The sequence below is a fragment of the Mustelus asterias genome, unplaced genomic scaffold (genome assembly GCF_964213995.1).
Source record: "Mustelus asterias unplaced genomic scaffold, sMusAst1.hap1.1 HAP1_SCAFFOLD_195, whole genome shotgun sequence".
In the NCBI taxonomy this organism is placed as follows: Eukaryota; Metazoa; Chordata; class Chondrichthyes; order Carcharhiniformes; family Triakidae; genus Mustelus; species Mustelus asterias.
This window is the reverse complement of record NW_027590188.1, coordinates 24,714-49,083: the sequence shown is the minus strand read 5'-3', so window position 1 is coordinate 49,083 and position 24,370 is coordinate 24,714. Positions and strand designations below refer to the sequence as shown.

At 50.3% G+C, this 24,370-nt stretch overlaps 1 protein-coding gene across 6 annotated transcripts in view; it reads right to left on the bottom strand.

The window, feature by feature from the left end:
• The window catches only part of LOC144485487 (NACHT, LRR and PYD domains-containing protein 3-like), a 190,384-nt gene extending 167,091 nt beyond the window's left edge, over positions 1-23,293 (bottom strand). For all 6 annotated transcript variants that reach the window (XM_078203616.1, XM_078203619.1, XM_078203618.1 and 3 more), the window contains exons 1-3: positions 23,191-23,293; positions 21,345-21,516; positions 9,527-9,692 (exon numbers count right to left, since the gene is read on the bottom strand). The gene's annotated coding sequence lies outside the window, so the exon portion shown is untranslated. The remainder of the gene's footprint in view (positions 1-9,526; positions 9,693-21,344; positions 21,517-23,190) is intronic.
• Positions 23,294-24,370: the final 1,077 nt, after the last annotated feature.

Sequence of the window (24,370 nt, the reverse complement as noted above, 5' to 3'; positions counted from 1 at the left end):
GGTACACACTGTCTGATCTCACTGACTCCATCCCCCCCGGATTACACACCGTCTGATCTCACTGACTCCATCCTCCCCGGGTTACACACTGTCTGTGTGGAGTTTGCACGTTCTCCTCGTGTCTGCGTGGGATTCCTCCAGGTGCTCCGGTTTCCTCCCACAGTCCAAAGATGTGCGGGTTAGGTTGATTGGCCAGGTTAAAAATTGCCCCTTAGAATCCTAAAATGCGTAGGTTAGAGGGATTAGCGGGTAAATATGTGGGGGTAGGGCCTGGGTGGGATTGTGGTCGGTGCAGACACGATGGGCCGAATGGCCTCCATCTGCATTGGAGGGATTCTATGATTCTATAGAGTTTGGGATTTGGGGCTGCTGTGGCAATACACGTGTTGCACTGTGAATGTGCACGTATCCTCGTATTCAATCAACCTCTGTCAGTTTCCTTGCATTTGTTGATTTACAGCCGCACAAAGCAATTTAGTTTCATGTGCTACAAATGCTCATACAGGGCCCAGACTGAAATAATGGAGAGAGATCTGGTGCTGTGTTTACTCAGACAAGCGCTTGATTGCAGTAATTTAGATGCTGCAGCAGGGTTTACACAGACACGGCCTGGATTGTAATAACAGATCTTTCTGTGAAACATTGAATCATCCAATTGCTGCAGTGCAGGAGGAGGCCATTTGGTCCATCCAGTCTGTACCGCCCACAATCCCACCCAGACCCTCTCCCCGTGTTGACCCTGCTAATCCCCCCTGACACTGAGCAGCAACTGAGCCTGGCCAGTGCCCCTGTGCTGCTGATGTTTGGAGAGTGTGAGGAAAGGGCCGCAGACACGGGGAGAATGTGCAGACTCCACACAGACAGTGAGCCAAGGCCGGGAATTGAAGCCGGCTCCCTGGCGCTGTGAGACCGCAGCACCAACCACTGAGCCATCGCGCCGCCCACAATGTAACTGACCGTCCCCGCTCTGTTAATATGATACAAAGACGGGCTGTATTTACACAGGAAACCGACATTTTAATCCTCAAGCTGAATGTTGTTGGAGTTGAAACTTTTTCTGGGCCGTTAATTCCTCCCCGTGATTCACAAACCCGGAAATACCCGGATACGCAGTGAACAAACCGCAGTGCGCCTGCGCGCAGTAGGAAGCGGGCCGCACCCTCCGGAGTGAAGTTCGCGCAGGCGCACTCGGGCTGCTTTCCGCCGATTGGTCAGCTCCCGGTCACGTGCTGTGAGCGGACAGTGACTTCAGACCCCCCTCTCCAGCCGCGCGCAGAAACCGTCAACGGCCGCGCCACGTGACCGCGAGCCGCTCTGAGTGGGCGGGACCTCACTGCACCCTCATTCCCCATTGGTGCGTTCTGCTGTCCGTCACATGAACACAGCCAATAGGAGGCCGCTCCAGCAGAATGATTGGCAGCCAGTGCGGGGCGCACTCGGGCAGCTTGTGATGAAGCAGCGACTCGCTGCCACTGGGGACAATCCCAGTCAGCGAGAGTCGGCGCCGCTGAAGCGGAGACTTTTTCTCTCATTTAATTCCTTACCGTGACTCAAAGATTCGGTGTGAAGCCGCTGGGAAAGCCCCGCACACGCAGTGAGAAACGGCGCGGCGCCTGAACTCCGCACTCGAGACGGCGGCGGGCGGCTGATTGTCCCGCTCGCCGATTGGCCAGATCCAGGTCACGTGCTGTGCGTCGGCATTGACGTCAGAACGCCCCCTCCAGCCGCGCGCGGAAACCGTTGAACGGCCGCTTCCAGCCACGTCACTGAGTGGGCGGCACCTCATTGCGTCATCATTCAGATTTACATACAGCAGGGAAACAGGCCCTTCAGCCCAACTTGTCCAGGCTGCCCCTGTTTTTAAACCCCGAAACTCGTCCCAATTGCCCACATTTGGCCCATATCCCTCTAGACCCATCTAACTAAATGCTTTTTAAAAGACAACATTGTCCCCACCTCTACTACTCCCTCTGGCAGCTCGTTCCAGACACTCACCACCCTCTGTGTGAAATAATTGCCCCTCTCACCTTCAACCTCTGCCCTCTAAGGTTTAGACTCCCCGACCTTTGGGAAAAGACATGAACTATCCAGCTGATCTGTGCCCTCATTATTTTATAGACTCGCTGTGGATTCGCTGCCATTGGAGACAATCCCAGCCAGCAAGAGGCAGCAATGAACCTCATAATTGACCCGAGCCCTCATAATTGACAAGGGACACATCAAATCGAGGGGAGGCGGGAGAGCAAATTGCTCAGGGAGGGAGCAAACAGAGTGAGCAAATTGTTCAGGGAAGGAGGAGAGAGAGAGAGCAAGTGGTTCAAGGAGGAGGGAGAGGAAGAGAAAGGAGAGAGGGAGGACGCAACTGGTTCAGGGAAGGAGGAGGGAGATATTGAGGGAGAGAGAGGAAGAGATAGAATGAGAATTCAGGGAAGTGGAGAGACATATACTCAGGATGGGGCGGCACGGTAGCACAGTGGTTAGCACTGCTGCTTCGCAGCTCCAGGGAACTGGGTTCGATTCCCGGCTTGGGTCACTGTCTGTGTGGAGTTTGCACATTCTCCTCATGTCTGTGTGGGTTTCCTCCGGGTGCTCCGGTTTCCTCCCACAGTCCAAAGATGTGCGGGTTAGGTTGATTGGCCATGCTAAAATTGACCCTTAGTGTCCTGAGATGCGTAGGTTAGAGGGATTAGCGGGTAAATGTGTAGGGATATGGGAGTAAGGCCTGGGTAGGAGTAAGGCCTGGGTGGGATTGTGGTCGGTGCAGACTTGATGGGCCGAATGGCCTGTTTCTGCACTGTAGGGTTTCTATGATTGATGATCTGTTTTCAGACTAGAATCTCCCAGATATACTCAGTATTAATGCTGTTTATTCAGACTAGAATCTCCCAGATATTCTCAGTGTTATAATGCTGTTTATTCAGACTAGAATCTCCCAGATATTCTCAGTATTGATGCTGTTTATTCAGACTAGAATCTCCCAGATATTCTCAGTATTGATGCTGTTTATTCAGACTAGAATCTCCCAGATATACTCAGTGTTATAATGCTGTTTATTCAGACTAGAATCTCCCAGATATTCTCAGTATTGATGCTGTTTATTCAGACTAGAATCTCCCAGATATTCTCAGTGTTATAATGCTGTTTATTCAGACTAGAATCTCCCAGATATTCTCAGTGTTAATGCTGTTTATTCAGACTAGAATCTCCCAGATATACTCAGTATTGATGCTGTTTATTCAGACTAGAATCTCCCAGATATACTCAGTGTTATAATGCTGTTTATTCAGACTAGAATCACCCAGTTATACTCAGTATTGATGGTCTGTATTCAGACCATCAATACTGAGTATATACTGGAATCACCCAGATTTTCAGTGCTGAGGCTGTTTCTTTTCAAACACTTTCTCACCGTTATTCGGTCACCATTTCCTCTCGCGCACGCTCAGACGGCATGCTGATGCATGCGTGTTGAGTGGTCCCGTGCCCTGTTTCCGGTTTGATTCTGCACAGGCCCATTGCTGGTCATGACTGTCCCTGCGCATGCGAGAAGCCCAAGGGAGGAATTACGCTGCCCCCCTCCTCGTATCCATGGAGCCAGATGTCAATCAGCTGTCCCTCGCCAATAGAGAGCTCAGCCTCATTATGGTCACTGATTGATAGAAAGAAACCCAGTACGTTTGATGTATTACTGTCGCATGTATGAGCACACAGTGAAAAGTATTGTTTCTTGCGCAAGGTACAGACAAAGCATACCATTCATAGAGAAGGAAACGAGAGAGTTCAGACTGTGATGTGACAGTCATAGCTATTTTAGAGAAAGGAGAAGAGATGGAATAGTAGAGGGACAGACAGAGAGAGAGCGTAAATGGTTCAACAACAGAGAGCAACTGGTTCAGGGAGGTGAGGGAGAACAAAATGGTTCAGGGAGGGAGGAGAGAGAGAGAGAGAGAGAGCAAATGCTTCAGGTAGGGAGGAGAAAGAGCAAATGAACATTCATCCAAGATGGTGCGACAGACTCCTTGCGAGCTGTGCGCAGCCTGCACTCTAATTCTACCTCTCACTCTATGGTTCTAAAACTCTTTTAAACTCTCCAGACTTTTGAATGAACCGACATCACATTAAGTTGATTTTTCTCTGCACCCTAACAATGACTATAACACCCAACTCTCGACTTTCCTTCTCTGTGTATGGTCTGCTTTGTCAGTATAGCACGCAAGAAATAATACTTCTCACTGTATACTAATACATGTGACAATAATAAATCAAATGGCTCAGGGAGGGAGGAGAGGGGGCAAATCGGGTGGCACAGTGGTTAACACGACTGCCTCACTGCGCCAGGGACCCGGGTTCGATTCCTGGCTTGGGTGACTGTCCGTGAGGAGTCCACACTTTCTCCCATGTCTGTGTGGGTTTACTCGGGATGCTCCAGTTTCCTACCCTGGTCCGAAAGACATGATGGTTCAGTGCATTGGCCATGCTAAATTCTCCCTCAGTGTAGCCGCACAGGCACTGGAGCGTGGCAACTCAGGGATTCTCACAGTAACTTCATTGCAGTGTTAATGTAAGCCTACTTGGGACACTAATAAATCAACTTTAAACAGACGTGGGCCATTCAGAAGTGTTCTGGAATTCAACATGATCACAGCATTACGATCCCACTTGATATTAACACCTGATAAGTCACGTCCAAAGATGGAACACGGCTTCACATATTTGAATAACACTTTGGCGAATTGGCAAGAGCTGGAGGCCAAGGTCTCCGCTCGTCCGAATAGCTGGACAGGACTGCTCTGAGTGCTATCTTACAGGGCGCAGGTTCTCATCATAAACCAGCTGATTGCCTCCATGCTGTGGTACCGGCTGGTCACTTCGACCCCTCCCCACCTTTGTCATAAACATCCAGAGAACACTCGTAGAGTTCTTCTGGGAGAAAAGACCGCACTGGGTCACTGCTGTGGTTCGGAGTCTCCTGCTGAGGGAGGGTGATCAGGCACTGGTGACCTTCCACCTTCAGACCCTGCAGGGATACCTCCTCGTTGAATCCCCTCCTCAATGGTGTGCCCTGGCGATGTACGTCTTCCGCCAGGTGTGAAATTACTCTCCCTCCTTCTGAAAGTCTGGGTCATGGTCACCTCGAGGTACATCTCTCCCCTGTCTGGAGTAGCAGCTGTCGTTCGGAAGCCGCTGCTGTGGAATCTGCTCCTCCACCAATACCATTTCAGTTGGCTGGCAGAGAGGAAGGCTGTGACTGCTGTGTGACAGGGTAAAGGACGTGCTGGTGGTGGAGTGGACTGGATGACACCCCACGAGCTTGCTGAGTATGTGGTGGAGGACTTTCAGCTCATGGCCAATGGAATCTATGACCTGAGGACGGTCGTGCTCGGACACGACATCACACGTGGTCTCGAGGAGACGCAACTGTGTGATGGGATCCCGTCTAAACGTACCTGCTCGGGCAGAACTTCACATTGACCCGAAACCCAGACCTCACTTCCTGGATCTGGCACCCCATAGTTTGAGCTGCCTTGCAGAAATGCCCTCCATGCCTTTTGCCTCAGCACAAAGGGTTTCCTGTCTGGGCTGCTGCTGCACACCTTCCACTACTGTATCCTCACCCATCACCCGGACACGCCTTGGTTCGCCTTGCTGCTGTCTGGCGGCGGAGGTTCCCAGTGGAGGTCCCCCTCTGAAGGGATCCTCTTCCAATACATTGGGGACCTGGGGTGGAAGCTGGTGCACGCAGCGAGACCACGCAACCGTAAATTGTACCGATTCACTGGCTCACAAGAAACCTGCCCTTCTTGGGATCTTGTGGAGTCCGTGGGCCACGTCTACATTCAATGTCTTCGGCTGCACTCCCTTTTGGTTCCCCCAAATAACTTTCATTGATGTTCTGTTTGCACTTCAGTCCCACGCTCCTGATCTACGGGCACCTGGTACGGAGGGGTAGGGGTGAGGAAGGCAGAGGACCTCCCTGTGAACCTGCTCCTGGGCCTGGCTAGATTGGCCATAATTAGGCCCAGGCAGACGGCAACCAAAATGATCGTCCCACACGACTGACTTCCCCTCGACTGGAGCTACATATGTGGCAGGGTGTCCCTGGAGAGGGAGCATGCTTAGTCCACAAGCACCATTGAGGCCCGGCGGGGGCTGGCGTCCATTATCGATCCCTTTAATCACGTGCTGATCTGATATTTTAAGTTTCCTTTACACTTTGCTTTATTTTGCAGAGGGCAGTTCCTGACTTTTTAAGGGGCCCCTGCTTTAATTTTGTGTCTCAGTTTATCTGATTTAATGTATTTGGTTTGCCAATAGGATGAGTTCACCTGTGCGCTTGTTGGAAGGAAATTGGGAGCACAAACAATTCACACCAATGGTTTCTGTCCCTGGCTGTTACTCAGGGCCACCCAACTGATTTTACACTTTGATCTTCAAGAACTGGAATTCATTGCCACAGAGGGCTGTGGAGGCCGAGACGTTGAGCGTCTTCAAGACAGAAATTGATAAATTCTTGATTTCTCGAGGAATTAAGGGCTATGGGGAGAGAGCGGGTAAATGGAGTTGAAATCAACCATGATTGAATGGTGGAGTGGACTCGATGGGCCGAATGGCCTTACTTCCGCTCCTATGTCTTATGGTCTTATGGTCTTAACTAAGGGTCATCTCTCACGACACTACTAATGCCCTCTCTGATATACACAAATTGCCCCACCACTGGCTCCCTGTTTTTTAATCGTTGCTGCTTCCTCACTTCATATCTCAATTTCTATCTTCCCTGCGTCTGTATCAGTGTGTCTCTCTCCAGCTCACTGTTTTTCCTCTTCTCCCTGACCCCCGTCTCTCTCAGTGTCGGTTCGCCCTGGACTCTCTCTCCTTTCTGATTAACATATCTCATCGCCTCTGTCTATCTCCAGAATCTGCCTCACACGGACTGATCCCCTCGCCTGGCCCCCCACCCAGCTGCTTTCTCTCCACCGGTTGGTGTCCACACCTCTGCCTCTGGTACTGAGATCAGTCAGATCGTTACCCTGGCAACACAGGAAATCGCTCAGCAAAAATAACTGAAAACGGAAATAACAAAACCACCATCACACACCTTGTTGGAGAGAAATCAAAGTAAAGGAGACAAAATGGTTACCCGGCACACAAAATGGACTCTGGAAAAAGACATTAAGAGGCACTGACTTTGGGCACAGACATTACATAAAGAGTTAAAACCTTTAGTGTTTAAATTACTGCAGGAAACAGGTCAGACCTTGAGGCACCTTAAACTTGAGATAAAAGCAGACCCAGAACAATGAGTTTGATGACGAGATCAGCCACTGATGAGGGACATAAATGTATATAACAAGATCAGCCATTGATGGAAGACATAACTGCAGATATGTATCTACTCTATGTATAACCATGTGTTAACTGTCGATGTCCGTACCTGTCTACTCAACTTGTAACGATGTGCTAACGGCTAATGTCCACACTGTCTATTATCTAACAATGTGTAGTTGAGAAGGTGAGTGCCTGTACTGCGGAGTGCCAGCGCTTCTCCCAAAGCTTTGTCTGAATAAAACTGTTTGTTGAACCTCCAAGTCTGACTCCGAAGTGGTGAATTTCCCACAACACACCCTCAGTTCAGTTCAGAGGAAGATTAACCCAGAACAGTCAACCAGTTCTGTTTAACAATGAAACTGCAATTCCAATATTGCGTGTTTTAAACACCAAAACGTGACACTGTCGGGGGCTTGTGAAATTCAGGCGCGGTGTTTCACGAGACACAAACTGCTCCAACTTAATAGAACATAGAAAGCCACAGCACAAACAGGCCCTTCGGCCCACAAGTTGCGCCGATCACATCCCCACCTCTAGGCCTATCTATAGCCCTCAATCCCATTAAATCCCATGTACTCATCCAGAAGTCTCTTAAAAGACCCCAACGAGTTTGCCTCCACCACCACCGACGTCAGCCGATTCCACTCACCCACCACCCTCTGAGTGAAAAACTTACCCCTGACATCCCCCCTGTACCTACCCCCCAGCACCTTAAACCTGTGTCCTCTCGTAGCAACCATTTCAGCCCTTGGAAATAGCCTCTGAGAGTCCACCCTATCCAGACCCCTCAACATCTTGTAAACCTCTATCAGGTCACCTCTCATCCTTCGTCTCTCCAGGGAGAAGAGACCAAGCTCCCTCAACCTATCCTCATAAGGCATGCCCCCCAATCCAGGCAACATCCTTGTAAATCTCCTCTGCACCCTTTCAATGGCTTCAACATCTTTCCTGTAATGAGGTGACCAGAACTGCGCACAGTACTCCAAGTGGGGTCTAACCAGGGTCCTATAAAGCTGCAGCATTATCTCCCGACTCCTAAACTCAATCCCTCGATTAATGAAGGCTAGTACGCCATACGCCTTCTTGACCGCATCCTCCACCTGCGAGGCCGATTTAAGAGTCCTATGGACCCGGACCCCAAGGTCCTTCTGATCCTCTACACTGCTAAGAATGGTACCCTTCATTTTATACTGCTGCTCCATCCCATTGGATCTGCCAAAATGGATCACTACACACTTATCCGGGTTGAAGTCCATCTGCCACTTCTCCGCCCAGTCTTGCATTCTATCTATGTCTCGCTGCAACTTCTGACATCCCTCCAAACTATCCACAACACCACCTACCTTGGTGTCGTCAGCAAACTTACCAACCCATCCCTCCACTTCCTCATCCAGGTCATTTATGAAAATGACAAACAGCAAGGGTCCCAGAACAGATCCCTGGGGCACTCCACTGGTCACTGACCTCCATGCAGAGAAAGACCCCTCCACAGCCACTCTCTGCCTTCTGCAGGCAAGCCAGTTCTGGATCCACAAGGCAACAGCCCCTTGGATCCCATGCCCTCTCACTTTCTCAAGAAGTCTTGCATGGGGGACCTTATCGAACGCTTTGCTGAAGTCCATATAGACCACATCCACCGCTCTTCCTTCGTCAATGTGCTTGGTCACATTTTCAAAGAACTCAACCAGGCTCGTAAGGCACGACCTGCCCCTGACAAAGCCGTGCTGACTACTTTTGATCATACTAAACTTCTCTAGATGATCATAAATCCTGTCTCTCAGGATCCTCTCCATCAACTTACCAACCACTGAGGTTAGACTCACCGGTCGGTAATTTCCCGGGCTGTCCCTGTTCCCTTTCTTGAATATAGGGACCACATCCGCAATCCTCCAATCCTCCGGAACCTCTCCCGTCTCCATCGACGATGCAAAGATCATCGCCAAAGGCTCCGCAATCTCCTCCCTCGCCTCCCACAGTAACCTGGGGTACATCCCATCCGGTCCCGGCGACTTACCAACCTTGATGCCATTCAATAGTTCCAACACATCCTCTTTCCAACTTCATGGTACATCACACAGCCTTACACTGGATAATTGTGCTTGGTGCTCACACACTCCACATCTCACTCAGCATTTCCAACCTCACTTTATCATCTTTTTGTACTTGCAACAGGACCAGAGTAAATGGAACTTCCTCTTACCTTCCTCTCCAGAAAATATATGGAAGCTGTTTGAATGTGAAGGGTTCTCTCGGGCTGGCGCTCTCACAATACTGTGCTGGTTCACCTCTTATAGTTCTTCAGGTCACAATCCCTGCTGAATTGCAACTGTGGATTTTCACAATTAATCCAGCGATCCCCCGGAGATCTGATTATGCCAAAAGAGAAAGAGAGTCAAATAGAGCCAGTGTGAATCAAAATGACAAGTTAGCCACATACCCAACATCAAAAGATGCTGAAGGGGAAGCAGGAGTGTTGGAAATGTTTCAATTACAGTATTATCATTCGACATATTAACCAAGTTCACAAACTATCTGATCTCACTGCCTCCATCCTCCCCGGGTTACACACTGTCTGATCTCACTGCCTCCATCCTCCCCGGGTTACACACTGTCTGATCTCACTGACTCCATCCTCCCCGGGTTACACACTGTCTGATCTCACTGACTCCATCCTCCCCGGGTTACACACTGTCTGATCTCACTGACTCCATCCTCCCCGGGTTACACACTGTCTGATCTCACTGACTCCATCCTCCCCGGGTTACACACTGTCTGATCTCACTGACTCCATCCTCCCCGGGTTACACACTGTCTGATCTCACTGACTCCATCCTCCCCGGGTTACACACTGTCTGATCTCACTGCCTCCATCCTCCCCGGGTTACACACTGTCTGATCTCACTGACTCCATCCTCCCCGGGTTACACACTGTCTGATCTCACTGACTCCATCCTCCCCGGGTTACACACTGTCTGATCTCACTGACTCCATCCTCCCCGGGTTACACACTGTCTGATCTCACTGACTCCATCCTCCGCGGGTTACACACTGTCTGAACTCACTGACTCCATCCTCCCCGGGTTACACACTGTCTGATCTCTCTGACTCCATCCTCCCCGGGTTACACACAGCCTGACCTCACTGACTCCATCCTCCCCGGGTGACACACTGTCTGATCTCACTGACTCCATCCTCCCCGGGTTACACACTGTCTGATCTCACTGACTCCATCCTCCCCGGGTTACACACTGTCTGATCTCACTGACTCCATCCTCCCCGGGTTACACACTGTCTGATCTCACTGACTCCATCCTCCCCGGGTTACACACTGTCTGATCTTGCTCACTCCATCTTAGACAGAATGAAAGTGGAAGTTCCCTATTTTTAAACAAACTCTTTACAATACAGGCATCAATGCCATTTTCCTTCTTAACTCCTCACTTAATTGCGCAGAAGGAGGCCATTCAGCCTATCAAGTCTGCACCAATCACAATCCCACCCAGGCCCACGTATTTGCCCTGCTGATCCCCTTGACACGAAGGGGCAATTTAGCATGACCAATCAACAGGACCTGCACATCTTTGGAGTGTGGGAAGGAACTGGAGCACTCGGAGGAAACACATGCAGACCCGAGGAGAACGTACAAATTCCGCAAAGACAGTCACACAAGCCGGGAATCGAACCTGGTTCCTCGGTGCTATGAGACAGCAGTGTTATAACCATTGTACCACCTGTATCTGAGGTCATCATTACAGATTAGAGAGCAGCTTCCTCGATGGTCAACTGATGGAATGCGACTGGCCCGGATGGGGTACCCGGACAAGCACTCAGATCATGCTCAGATCAGCTGGTGGGGGTATTCGCAGACATTTTCAACATGTCTTTACAACAATCTGTGGTCCCTATTTGCTTAAAGAAAACGACCATTATCCCAATACCAAAGAAAAGCCTAGCAGCATGCCTTAATGACTATTATCCGGTGGCTCTGACATCCATCATTATGAAGTGTTTCGAAAGGCGAGTCATGGCATTAATCAATTCCAGCCTCCTGACTCCGTGGATCACAACAGTTCGCCTCCCACCACAACTGGTCCACAGCAAACACCATCTCCCTGGCCCTGCACTCAACGCTGGAACACTAGATAACGAATATTTCTCAGACTCCTATTTATTGACTACAGCTCAGCCTCCAACACCATTATTCCTACAAAACACATCTCCAAACTCAGTTGCCTGGGTCTCCGCTCCTCCCTCTGCGACTGGATCCTGAACCTCTGAGCGAAGAGACCACAATCAGTAAGGATAGGCAACAACACCTTCTCCACGATCTTCATCAACACCAGTGCCCCAGAAGGCTGTGTTCTCGGCCCCCTACTTTATTCCTTTTACACCTATGGCTGTGTGGACAAATTTCCCTCCAACTCGATTTTCAAATTTGCTGATGACACCACCGCAGTGGGTTGGATCTCAAACAATGACAAGACTGAGTACAGGAATGAGATAGAAAATGTGGTGAACTGGTGCAGCAACAATAATCTCTCCCTCAATGTCAACGAAACGAAGGAGATTGTCATCGACTTCAGGAAGCGTAGAGAAGAATGTACCACTGTCTACAGCAACGGGGGGGGAAGTAGAAAGGATCCTGAACTTCAATTTTTCAGGTGTCCAGATCAGCAACAACCTGTCCTGGTTCCCTTCTGCCGACACTATAGTTAAGAAAGTCCACCAACACCTCGTCAGAAGACAAAGGAAATTTGGCATGTCAGCTATGACTCTCACCAATTTTTACAATTGCACCTCAGAAAGCATTTTCTGATTATATCAAAGTTTGGTTTGACTCCTGCTCTGCCTAAGAGCACAAGAAACTTCAAAAGGTCGTGAATATCGCCGAATCCATCACGCAAACCAGGCTCCTGTCCACTGACTCTGCCTACACTTCCCGCTGCCTTGGCAAAGCAGCCAGCACAATTAAGGACCCCACTGTGCCCCAGACATTCTCTCTTCCACCTTTTTCCCTCGGGAAAAAGATACAAAAGACTGAGATCATGTACCAACCGACACAAGAACAGCTTCTTCTCTGCTGCCATCAGACTTTTGAATGGACCGACATTGCATTAAATTGATCTTTCTCTGCACCCTAGCTATGCCTGTAACACGGCATTCTGCACTCTTTCGTTTCCTTCTCTATGAACGGTATGCTTTGTCTGCATAGCGCACAAGAAACAATACTTTTCACTGCATGTTAATACATGCGACAATAATAAATCAAAACAAAACCGTGTTGCCGCTTGATGGACATGCCAGCTAACGTTTAGTGATTCATGCAATGAAACACCTGGATCTCTCTGTACTTAACTCACCTGCAGTCTCTCTCCTTTTAGACAACAATCTGCCTTTTGATTCCACCTACTTGAAATGCATGACCTCACACTTGCCCACATTAAATTCCACTTGCCAAGTTTTCACCTAGTCACCCAGTCTATCTGTATCCCTTTGCAGCTTCACAATATCCCCATCACAACATGCCCTTCCAACCAACTTGGTTTCATCGGCAAATTTGGAAACCTTACATTCTCCTCCTTCTGCCAGGTCACAAAACAATTGTCAGCCAAGAATTGATGCCTTCGGTGCTGCACTAGTTATACCTTTCCAGTCTGAAAAGGAGCCATTTATTCCAACTCAGTTTTCTGCCTGACAGTTTTCAATCCACGCTAACGCACTTCCTCCAATTCCATGGGCTTTACTGTGATGCGCCATCCTGTTATGCATCACCTTGTCAGATGCTCATACAGGGCCCATCATGAAGAGAGATCTGGTGCTGTGTTTACTCAGACAAGCGCTTGATTGCAGTAATTTAGATGCTGCAGCAGTGTTTACACAGACACGGCCTGGATTGTAATAACAGATCTTTCTATGAAACATTGAATCATCCAATTGCTGCAGTGCAGGAGGAGGCCATTTGGTCCATCCAGTCTGTACCGCCCACAATCCCACCCAGACCCTATCCCCGTGTTGACCCTGCTAATCCCCCCTGACACTGAGCAGCAACTGAGCCTGGCCAGTGCCCCTGTGCTGCTGATGTTTGGAGAGTGTGAGGAAAGGGCCGCAGACACGGGGAGAATGTGCAGACTCCACACAGACAGTGAGCCAAGGCCGGGAATTGAAGCCGGCTCCCTGGCGCTGTGAGACCGCAGCACCAACCACTGAGCCACCGCGCCGCCCACAATGTAACTGACCGTCCCCGCTCTGTTAATATGATACAAAGACGGGCTGTATTTACACAGGAAACCGCCATTTTAATCCTCAAGCTGAATGTTGTTGGAGTTGAAACTTTTTCTGGGCCGTTAATTCCTCCCCGTGATTCACAAACCCGGAAATACCCGGATACGCAGTGAACAAACCGCAGTGCGCCTGCGCACAATAGGAAGCGGGCCGCACCCTCCCGCAGTGAAGTTGGCGCAGGCGCACCCGGGGCGGCGGCAGCTGCTTTCCCGGCGATTGGTCAGCTCCCTGTCACGTGCTGTGAGCGGGCAGTGACTTCAGACCCCCCTCTCCAGCCGCGCGCAGAAACCGTCAACGGCCGCGCCACGTGACCGCGAGCCGCTCTCTGAGTGGGCGGGACCTCACCACACCCTCATTCCCCATTGGTGCGTTCTGCTGTCCGTCAAATGAACACAGCCAATAGGAAGCCGCTCCAGCAGAATGATTGACAGCCAGTGCGCGGGCGCACTCGAGCAGCTTGTGATGAAGCAGCGACTCGCTGCCACTGGGGACAATCCCAGTCGGCGAGAGTCGGCGCCGCTGAAGCGGAGACTTTTTCTCGTATTTCATTCCTTACCGTGACTCAAAGATTCGGTGTGAAGCCGCTGGGAAAGCCCCGCACACGCAGTGAGAAACGGCGCGGCGCCTGAACTCCGCACTCGAGACGGCGGCGGCTGATTGTCCCGCTCGCCGATCGGCCGAATCCAGGTCACGTGCTGTGCGTCGGCAGTGACGTCAGAACGCCCCCTCCAGCCGCGCGCGGAAACCGTTTAACGGCCGCTTCCAGCCACGTCACTGAGTGGGCGGCACCTCATTGCGTCATCATTCAGATTTACATACAGCAGGGAAACAGGCCCTTCAGCCCAACTTGTCCAGGCTGCCCCTGTTTTTAAACCCCTAAACTCGTCCCAATTGCCCACATTTGGCCCATATCCCTCTAGACCCATCTAACTAAATGCTTTTTAAAAGACAAAATTGTCCCCACCTCTACTACTCCCTCTGGCAGCTCGTTCCAGACACTCACCACCCTCTGTGTGAAATAATTGCCCCTCTCACCTTCAACCTCTGCCCTCTAAGGTTTAGACTCCCCGACCTTTGGGAAAAGACATGAACTATCCAGCTGATCTGTGCACTCATTATTTTATAGACCTCGATAAGATCACCCCTCAGCCTCCTACGCTCCAAAGGAAACAAGTCCCAGTCTATCCAACTCCTCCTTAGAACTCAATCCATCAAGTCCCGGTAGCATCCCAGTAAATCTTTTCTGTACCTTTCTAGTTTAATAATATCCTTTCTATAATAGGGTGACCAGAACTGTACACAGTATCCCAAGTGGGGCCTTACCAATGTCTTGTACAACTTAAACAAGACGTCCCAACTCCTGTATTCAATGTTCTGACCGATGAAACCAGGCATGCCGAATGCCTTCTTCACCACCCTGACCACCTCTGACTCCACTTTCAAGGAGCCATGAACCCGTACCCGAGATCTCTTTGTTCTGTAACTCTCCCCAACACCCTACCATTAACTGAGTAAGTCCTGCCCTGGATCAATCTACCAAAATGCATCACCTCGCATTTGTCCAAATTAAACTCCATCTGCCATTCGTCAGCCCACTGGCCCAATTGATCAAGATCCCGTTGCAACCCGAGATAACCTTTTCACTGTCCACTATGCCACCAATCTTGGTGTCATCTGCAAACTTACCAACCATGCCTCCTATATTCTCATCCAAATCATTAATATAAATGACAAATAACAGTGGACCCAGCACTGATCCCAGAGGACACCGCTGGTCACAGGCCTCCAGTTTGAAAAACAACCCTGGACAACCATCCACTGGCTTCTGTCATCAAGCCAATTTTGTACACATTTAACTACCTCACCCTGGGGCCCATGATGGAGGTTGTGCAACAACCTGCCATGTGGTACCTTGTCAAAAGCCTCATTGATTCATTGCACAATCCATCACTGCACCCTCATTCTCCATTGGTGCATTCTGCTGTCCATCAGCTGAACACAGCCAATAGGAAGCCGCTCCAGCAGAATGATTGACAGCCAGTGTGGGTGGAGTCGGGCAGATTGTGATGAAGCAGCGACTCGCTGTGGATTCGCTGCCATTGAGGACAATCCCAGCCAGCAAGAGGCAGCAAGGGCAGCACCTTCTGTCCCCAAGCGCAGCATTCGCACCATCCCACTTTCTCTTCCATTTGGGCAGCACCACAAACAGCTTCTTGTTGTTTCTTCCATTGGCAGCACCCCCGGGTGCTCTTGGTGCTCCCATTCCAGCACCTTTCCTCTTAATGATGGGGGAATGAGGCTCTCATAGCCCAGAATAAACATCCAGCAACACCGACAACTCCCAGCTTTCGCACACTTATCGCCGTAACTCCGGGTGCTTTCTACTCATCCTCCCTCTCTGGACAAGTTGCACTCCCTGCCTCATAACCGGATCATTCCGGGTGACTTTCTGCACCTGGTTAGCGGAACTTTATCTACTTGTCTGAAATATATCAAAGTACACCTGCAAACCGAGATACGGAGACCTCATAATTGACCCGAGCCCTCATAATTGACAAGGGACACATCAAATCGAGGGGAGGCGGGAGAGCAAATTGCTCAGGGAGGGAGCAAACAGAGTGAGCAAATTGTTCAGGGAAGGAGGAGAGAGAGAGAGAGAGTGAGAGCAAGTGGTTCAAGGAGGAGGGAGAGGAAGAGAAAGAGGAGAGAGAGAGAGGGAGGGCGCAACTGGTTCAGGGAAGGAGGAGGGAGATATAGAGGGAGAGAAAGGAAGGGATAGAATGAGAATTCAGGGAAGTGGAGAGACATATACTCAGGATGGGGCGGCACGGTAGCACAGTGGTTAGCACTGCTGCTTCACAGCTTCAGGGACCTGGGTTCGATTTCCGGCTTGGGTCACTGTGTGTGCGGAGTTTGCACATTCTCCCCGTGTCTGTGTGGGTTTCCTGCGGGTGCTCCGGTTTCCTCCAACAGTCCAAAGATGTGCGAGTTAGGTTGATTGGCCATGCTAAAATTGACCCTTAGTGTCCTGAGATGCGTAGGTTCGAGGGATTAGCGGGTAAATGTGTAGGGATATGGGAGTCGGGCCTGGGTGGGATTGTGGTCGGTGCAGACTTGATGGGCCGAATGGCCTGTTTCTGCACTGTAGGGTTTCTATGATTCTATGATTGATGATCTGTTTTCAGACTAAAATCTCCCAGATATTCTCAGTGTTATAATGCTGTTTATTCAGACTAGAATCTCCCAGATATACTCAGTATTGATGCTGTTTATTCAGACTAGAATCTCCCAGATATACTCAGTATTGATAGTCTGTATTCAGACCATCAATACTGAGTATATACTGGAATCACCCAGATTTTCTCAGTGCTGAGGCTGTTTCTTTTCAAACACTTTCTCACCGTTATTCGGTCACCATTTCCTCTCGCGCACGCTCAGACGGCATGCTGATGCATGCGTGTTGAGTGGTCCCGTGCCCTGTTTCCAGTTTGATTCTGCACAGGCCCATTGCTGGTCATGACTGTCCCTGCGCAGGCGAGAAGCCCAAGGGAGGAATTACGCTGCCCCCCTCCTCGTATCCATGGAGCCAGATGTCAATCAGCTGTCCCTCGCCAATAGAGAGCTCCGCCTCATTATGGTCACTGATTGATAGAAAGAAACCCAGTACGTTTGATGTATTACTGTCGCATGTATGAGCACACAGTGAAAAGTATTGTTTCTTGCGCAAGGTACAGACAAAGCATACCAATCATAGAGAAGGAAACGAGCGAGTTCAGACTGTGATGTGACAGTCATAGCTATTTTAGAGAAAGGAGAAGAGATGGAATAGTAGAGGGACAGAGAGAGAGAGAGCGCAAATGGTTCAACAACAGAGAGCAACTGGTTCAGGGAGGTGAGGGAGAACAAAATTGTTCAGGGAGGGAGGAGAGAGAGAGAGAGCAAATGCTTCAGGTAGGGAGGAGAAAGAGCAAATGAAAATTCATCCAAGATGGTGCGACAGACTCCTTGCGAGCTGTGCGCAGCCTGCACTCTAATTCTACCTCTCACTCTCACTCTATGGTTCTAAAACTCTATTCGAACTCTTTTAAACTCTCCAGACTTTTGAATGAACCTACATTGTATCGAGGTGATTTTTCTCTGCACCCTAACAATGACTATAACACCCAACTCTCTACTTTCCTTCTGTGTGTATGGTATGCTTTGTCAGTATAGCACGCAAGAAATAATACTTCTCACTGTATACTAATACATGTGACAATAATAAATCAAATGGCTCAGGGAGGGAGCAAATCGGGTGGCACAGTGGTTAACACTACTGCCTCACTGCGCCAGGGACTCGGGTTCGATTCCTGGCTTGGGTGACTGTCCGTGAGGGGTCCACACTTTCTCACATGTCTGGTGTGGGTTTACTCAGGATGCTCCAGTTTCCTACCCTGGTCCGAAAGACATGATGGTTCAGTGCATTGGCCATGCTAAATTCTCCCTCAGTGTAGCCGCACAGGCACTGGAGCGTGGCAACTCAGGGACTTCCACAGTAACTTCATTGCAGTGTTAATGTAAGCCTACTTGTGACACTAATAAATCAACTTTAAACAGACGTGGGCCATTCAGAAGTGTTCTGGAATTCAACATGATCACAGCATTACGATCCCACTTGATATTAACACCTGATAAGTCACGTCCAAAGATGGAAACACGGCTTCACATATTTGAATAACATTTTGGCGAATTGGCAAGAGCTGGAGGCCAAGGTCTCCGCTCGTCTGAATAGCTGGACAGGACTGCTCTGAGTGCTATCTTACAGGGCGCGAGTTCTCATCATAAACCAGCTGATTGCCTCCATGCTGTGGTACCGGCTGGTCACTTCGACCCCTCCCCACCTTTGTCATAAACATCCAGAGAACACTCGTAGAGTTCTTCTGGGAGAAAAGACCGCACTGGGTCACTGCTGTGGTTCGGAGTCTCCTGCTGAGGGAGGGTGATCAGGCACTGGTGACCTTCCACCTTCAGACCCTGCAGGGATGCCTCCTCGTTGAATCCCCTCCTCAATGGTGTCCCCTGGCGATGTACGTCTTCCGCCAGGTGTGAAATTACTCTCCCTCCTTCTGAAAGTCTGGGTCATGGTCACCTCGAGGTACATCTCTCCCCTGTCTGGAGTAGCAGCTGTCGTTCGGAAGCCGCTGCTGTGGAATCTGCTCCTCCACCAATACCATTTCAGTTGGCTGGCAGAGAGGAAGACTGACTGCTGTGTGACAGGGTCAGGGACGTGCTGGTGGTGGAGTGGACTGGATGACACCCCACGAGCTTGCTGAGTATGTGGTGGAGGACTTTCAGCTCATGGCCAATGGAATCTATGACCTGAGAACGGTCGTGCTCGGACACGACGTCACACGTGGTCTCGAGGAGGCACAACTGCGTGATGGGATCCCGTCTAAACGTACCTGCTCGGGCGGAACTTCACATTGACCCGAAACCCAGACCTCACTTCCTGGATCTGGCACCCCATAGTTTGAGCTGCCTTGCAGAAATGCCCTCCATGCCTTTTGCCTCAGCACAAAGGGTTTCCTGTCTGGGCTGCTGCTGCACACCTTCCACTACTGTATCCTCACCCATCACCCGCACACGCCTTGGTTCGCCTTGCTGCTGTCTGGCGGCGGAGGTTCCCACTGGAGGTCCCCCTCCGAAGGGATCCTCTTCCAATACATTGGGGAACCTGGGGTGGAAGCTGGTGCACGCAGCGATACCACGCAACCGTAAATTGTACCGATTCACTGGCTCACAAGAAACCTGCCCTTCTTGGGATCTTGTGGAGTCCGTGGGCCACGTCTACATTCAATGTCTTCGGCTGCACTCCCTTTTGGTTCCCCAAATAACTTTCATTGATGTTCTGTTTGCACTTCAGTCCCACGCTCCTGATCTACGGGCACCTGGTACGGAGGGGTAGGGGTGAGGAAGGCAGAGGACCTCCCTGTGAACCTGCTCCTGGGCCTGGCTAGATTGGCCATAATTAGGCCCAGGCAGATGGCAACCAAAATGATCGTCCCACACGACTGTCTTCCCCTCGACTGGAGCTACATACGTGGCAGGGTGTCCCTGGAGAGGGAGCATGCTTAGTCCACAAGCACCATTGAGGCCCGGCGGGGGCTGGCGTCCATTATCGATCCCTTTAATCACGTGCTGATCTGATATTTTAAGTTTCCTTTACACTTTGCTTTATTTTGCAGAGGGCAGTTCCTGACTTAAGGGGCCACTGCTTTAATTTTGTCCCTCAGTTTATCAGATTTAATGTATTTGGTTTGCCAATAGGATGAGTTCACCTGTGCGCTTGTTGGAAGGAAATTGGGAGCACAAGCAATTCACACCAATGGTTTCTGTCCCTGGCTGTTACTCAGGGCCACCCAACTGATTTTACACTTTGATCTTCAAGAACTAAGGGTCATCTCTCACGACACTACTAATGCCCTCTCTGATATACACAAATTGCCCCACCACTGGCTCCCTGTTTTTTATCGTTGCTGCTTCCTCACTTCCCATCTCAATTTCTATCTTCCCTGTGTCTGTATCAGTGTGTCTCTCTCCAGCTCACTGTTTTTCCTCTTCTCCCTGACCCCCGTCTGTCTCAGTGTCGGTTCCCCCTGGACTCTCTCTCCTTTCTGATTAACATATCTCATCGCCTCTGTCTATCTCCAGAATCTGCCTCACACGGACTGATCCCCTCGCCTAGCCCCCCACCCAGCAACTCTCTCTCCACCGGTTGGTGTCCACACCTCTGTCTCTGGTACTGAGATCAGTCAGATCGTTACCCTGGCAACACAGGAAATCGCTCAGCAAAAATAACTGAAAACGGAAATAACAAAACCACCATCACACACCCTGTTGGAGAGCAATCAAAGGAAAGGAGGCAAAATGGTTACCCGGCACACAAAATGGACTCTGGAAAAAGACATTAAGAGGCACTGACTTTGGGCACAGACATTACATAAAGAGTTAAAACCTTTAGTGTTTAAATTACTGCAGGAAACAGGTCAGACCTTGAGGCACCTTAAACTCGAGATAAAAGCAGACCCAGAACAATGAGTTTGATGACGAGATCAGCCACTGATGAGGGACATAAATGTATAAATGTATATAACAAGATCAGCCATTGATGGAAGACATAACTGCATATATGTATCTACTCTATGTATAACCATGTGTTAACTGTCGATGTCCGTACCTGTCTACTCAACTTGTAACGATGTGCTAACGGCTAATGTCCACACTGTCTATTATCTAACAATGTATAAAAGATGCTCAACTACCATTGTGTAGTTGAGAAGGTGAGTGCCTGTACTGCGGAGTGCCAGCGCTTCTCCCAAAGCTTTGTCTGAATAAAACTGTTTGTTGAACCTCCAAGTCTGACTCCGAAGTGGTGAATTTCCCACAACACACCCTCAGTTCAGTTCAGAGGAAGATTAACCCAGAACAGTCAACCAGTTCTGTTTAACAATGAAACTGCAATTCCAATATTGCGTGTTTTACGGACCAAAACGTGACACTGTCGGGGGCTTGTGAAATTCAGGCGCGGTGTTTCACGAGACACAAACTGCTCCAACTTCATGGTACATCACACAGCCTTACACTGGATAATTGTGCTTGGTGCTCACACACTCCATATCTCACTCAGCATTTCCAACCTCACCTTAACATCTTTTTGTACTTGCAACAGGACCAGAGTAAATGGAACTTCCTCTTACCTTCCTCTCCAGAAAATATATGGAAGCTGTTTGAATGTGAAGGGTTCTCTCGGGCTGGCGCTCTCACAATACTGTGCTGGTTCACCTCTTATAGTTCTTCAGGGCACAATCCCTGCTGAATTGCAACTGTGGATATTCACAATTAATCCAGCGATCTCCCGGAGATCTGATTCTGCCAAGAGAGAAAGAGAGTCAAATAGTGCCAGTGTGAATCAAAATGACAATTTAGCCACATACCCGACATCAAAAGATGCTGAAGGGGAAGCAGGAGTGTTGGAAATGTTTCAATTACAGTATTACCATTCGACATATTAACCAAGTTCACAAACTATCTGATCTCACTGACTCCATCCTCCCTGGGTTACACACTGTCTGATCTCACTGACTCCATCCTCCCCGGGTTACACACAGTCTGATCTCACTGACTCCATCCTCCCCGGGTTACACACTGTCTGATCTCACTGACTGCATCCTCCCCGGGTTACACACTGTCTGATCTCACTGACTCCATCCCCCTCGTGTTACACACGGTCTGATCTCACTGACTCCATCCTCCCCGGGTTACACACTGTCTGATCTCACTGACTCCATCCTCCCCGGGTTACACACTGTCTGATCTCACTGACTCCATCCTCCCCGGGTTACACACTGGCTGATCTGTCTGACTCCATCCTCCCCGGGTTACACACTGTCTGATCTCACTGACTCCATCCTCCCCGGGTTACACACTGTCTGATCTCACTGACTCCATCCTCCCCGGGTTACACACTGTCTGATCTCACTGACTCCATCCTCCCCGGGTTACGCACTGTCTGATCTCACTGACTCCATCCTCCCCGGGTTACTGTCTGATCTCACTGACTCCATCCTCCCCGGGTTACACACCGTCTGATCTCACTGACTCCATCCTCCCCGGGTTACACACTGTCTGTGTGGAGTTTGCACGTTCTCCTCGTGTCTGCGTGGGTTTCCTCCAGGTGCTCCGGTTTCCTCCCACAGTCCAAAGATGTGCGGGTTAGGTTGATTGGCCAGGTTAAAAATTGCCCCTTAGAATCCTAAAATGCGTAGGTTAGAGGGATTAGCGGGTAAATATGTGGGGGGTAGGGCCTGGGTGGGATTGTGGTCGGTGCAGACACGATGGGCCGAATGGCCTCCTTCTGCACTGGAGGGATTGTATGATACTATGATTCTATAGAGTTTGGGATTTGGGGCTGCTGTGGCAATACACGTGTTGCACTGTGAATGTGCACGTATCCTCGTATTCAATCAACCTCTGTCAGTTTCCTTGCATTTGTTGATTTACAGCCGCACAAAACAATTTAGTTTCATGTGCTGCAAATGCTCAGACAGGGCCCAGACTGAAATAATGAAGAGAGATCTGGTGCTGTGTTTACTCAGACAAGCGCTTGATTGCAGTAATTTAGATGCTGCAGCAGTGTTTACACAGACACGGCCTGGATTGTAATAACAGATCTTTCTCTGAAACATTGAATCATCCAATTGCTGCAGTGTAGGAGGAGGCCATTTGGTCCATCCCGTCTGTACCGCCCACAATCCCACCCAGACCCTCTCCCCGTGTTGACCCTGCTAATCCCCCTGACACTGAGCAGCAACTGAGCCTGGCCAGTGCCCCGGTGCTGCTGATGTTTGGAGAGTGTGAGGAAAGGGCCGCAGACACGGGGAGAATGTGCAGACTCCACACAGACAGTGAGCCAAGGCCGGGAATTGAAGCCGGCTCCCTGGCGCTGTGAGACCGCAGCACCAACCACTGAGCCACCGCGCCGCCCACAATGTAACTGACCGTCCCCCGCTCTGTTAATATGATACAAAGACGGGCTGTATTTACACAGGAAACCGCCATTTTAATCCTCAAGCTGAATGTTGTTGGAGTTGAAACTTTTTCTGGGCCGTTAATTCCTCCCCGTGATTCACAAACCCGGAAATACCCGGATACGCAGCGACAAACCGCAGTGCGCCTGCGCGCAGTAGGAAGCGGGCCGCACCCTCCCGCAGTGAAGTTGGCGCAGGCGCACTCGGGGCGGCGAGGGCTGGTTTCCGGCGATTGGTCAGCTCCCGGTCACGTGCTGTGAGCGGGCAGTGACTTCAGACCCCCCTCTCCAGCCGCGCGCAGAAACCGTCAACGGCCGCGCCACGTGACCGCGAGCCGCTCTCACTGAGTGGGCGGGACCTCACCGCACCCTCATTCCCCATTGGTGCGTTCTGCTGTCCGTCAAATGAACACAGCCAATAGGAAGCCGCTCCAGCAGAATGATTGGCAGCCAGTGCGGGGCGCACTCGGGCAGCTTGTGATGAATCAGCGACTCGCTGCCACTGGGGACAATCCCAGTCAGCGAGAGTCGGCGCCGCTGAAGCGGAGACTTTTTCTCTTATTTAATTCCTTACCGTGACTCAAAGATTCGGTGTGAAGCCGCTGGGAAAGCCCCGCACACGCAGTGAGAAACGGCGCGGCGCCTGAACTCCGCACTCGAGACGGCGGCGGCTGATTGTCCTGCTCGCCGATTGGCCAGATCCAGGTCACGTGCTGTGCGACGGCAGTGACGTCACAACGCCCCCTCCAGCCGCGCGCGGAAACCGTTTAACGGCCGCTTCCAGCAACGTCACTGAGTGGGCGGCACCTCATTGCGTCATCATTCAGATTTACATACAGCAGGGAAACAGGCCCTTCAGCCCAACTTGTCCAGGCTGCCCCTGTTTTTAAACCCCTAAACTCGTCCCAATTGCCCACATTTGGCCCATATCCCTCTAGACCCATCTAACTAAATGCTTTTTAAAAGACAAAATTGTCCCCACCTCTACTACTCCCTCTGGCAGCTCGTTCCAGACACTCACCACCCTCTGTGTGAAATAATTGCCCCTCTCACCTTCAACCTCTGCCCTCTAAGGTTTAGACTCCCCGACCTTTGGGAAAAGACATGAACTATCCAGCTGATCTGTGCCCTCATTATTTTATAGACTCGCTGTGGATTCGCTGCCATTGGGGACAATCCCAGGCAGCAAGAGGCAGC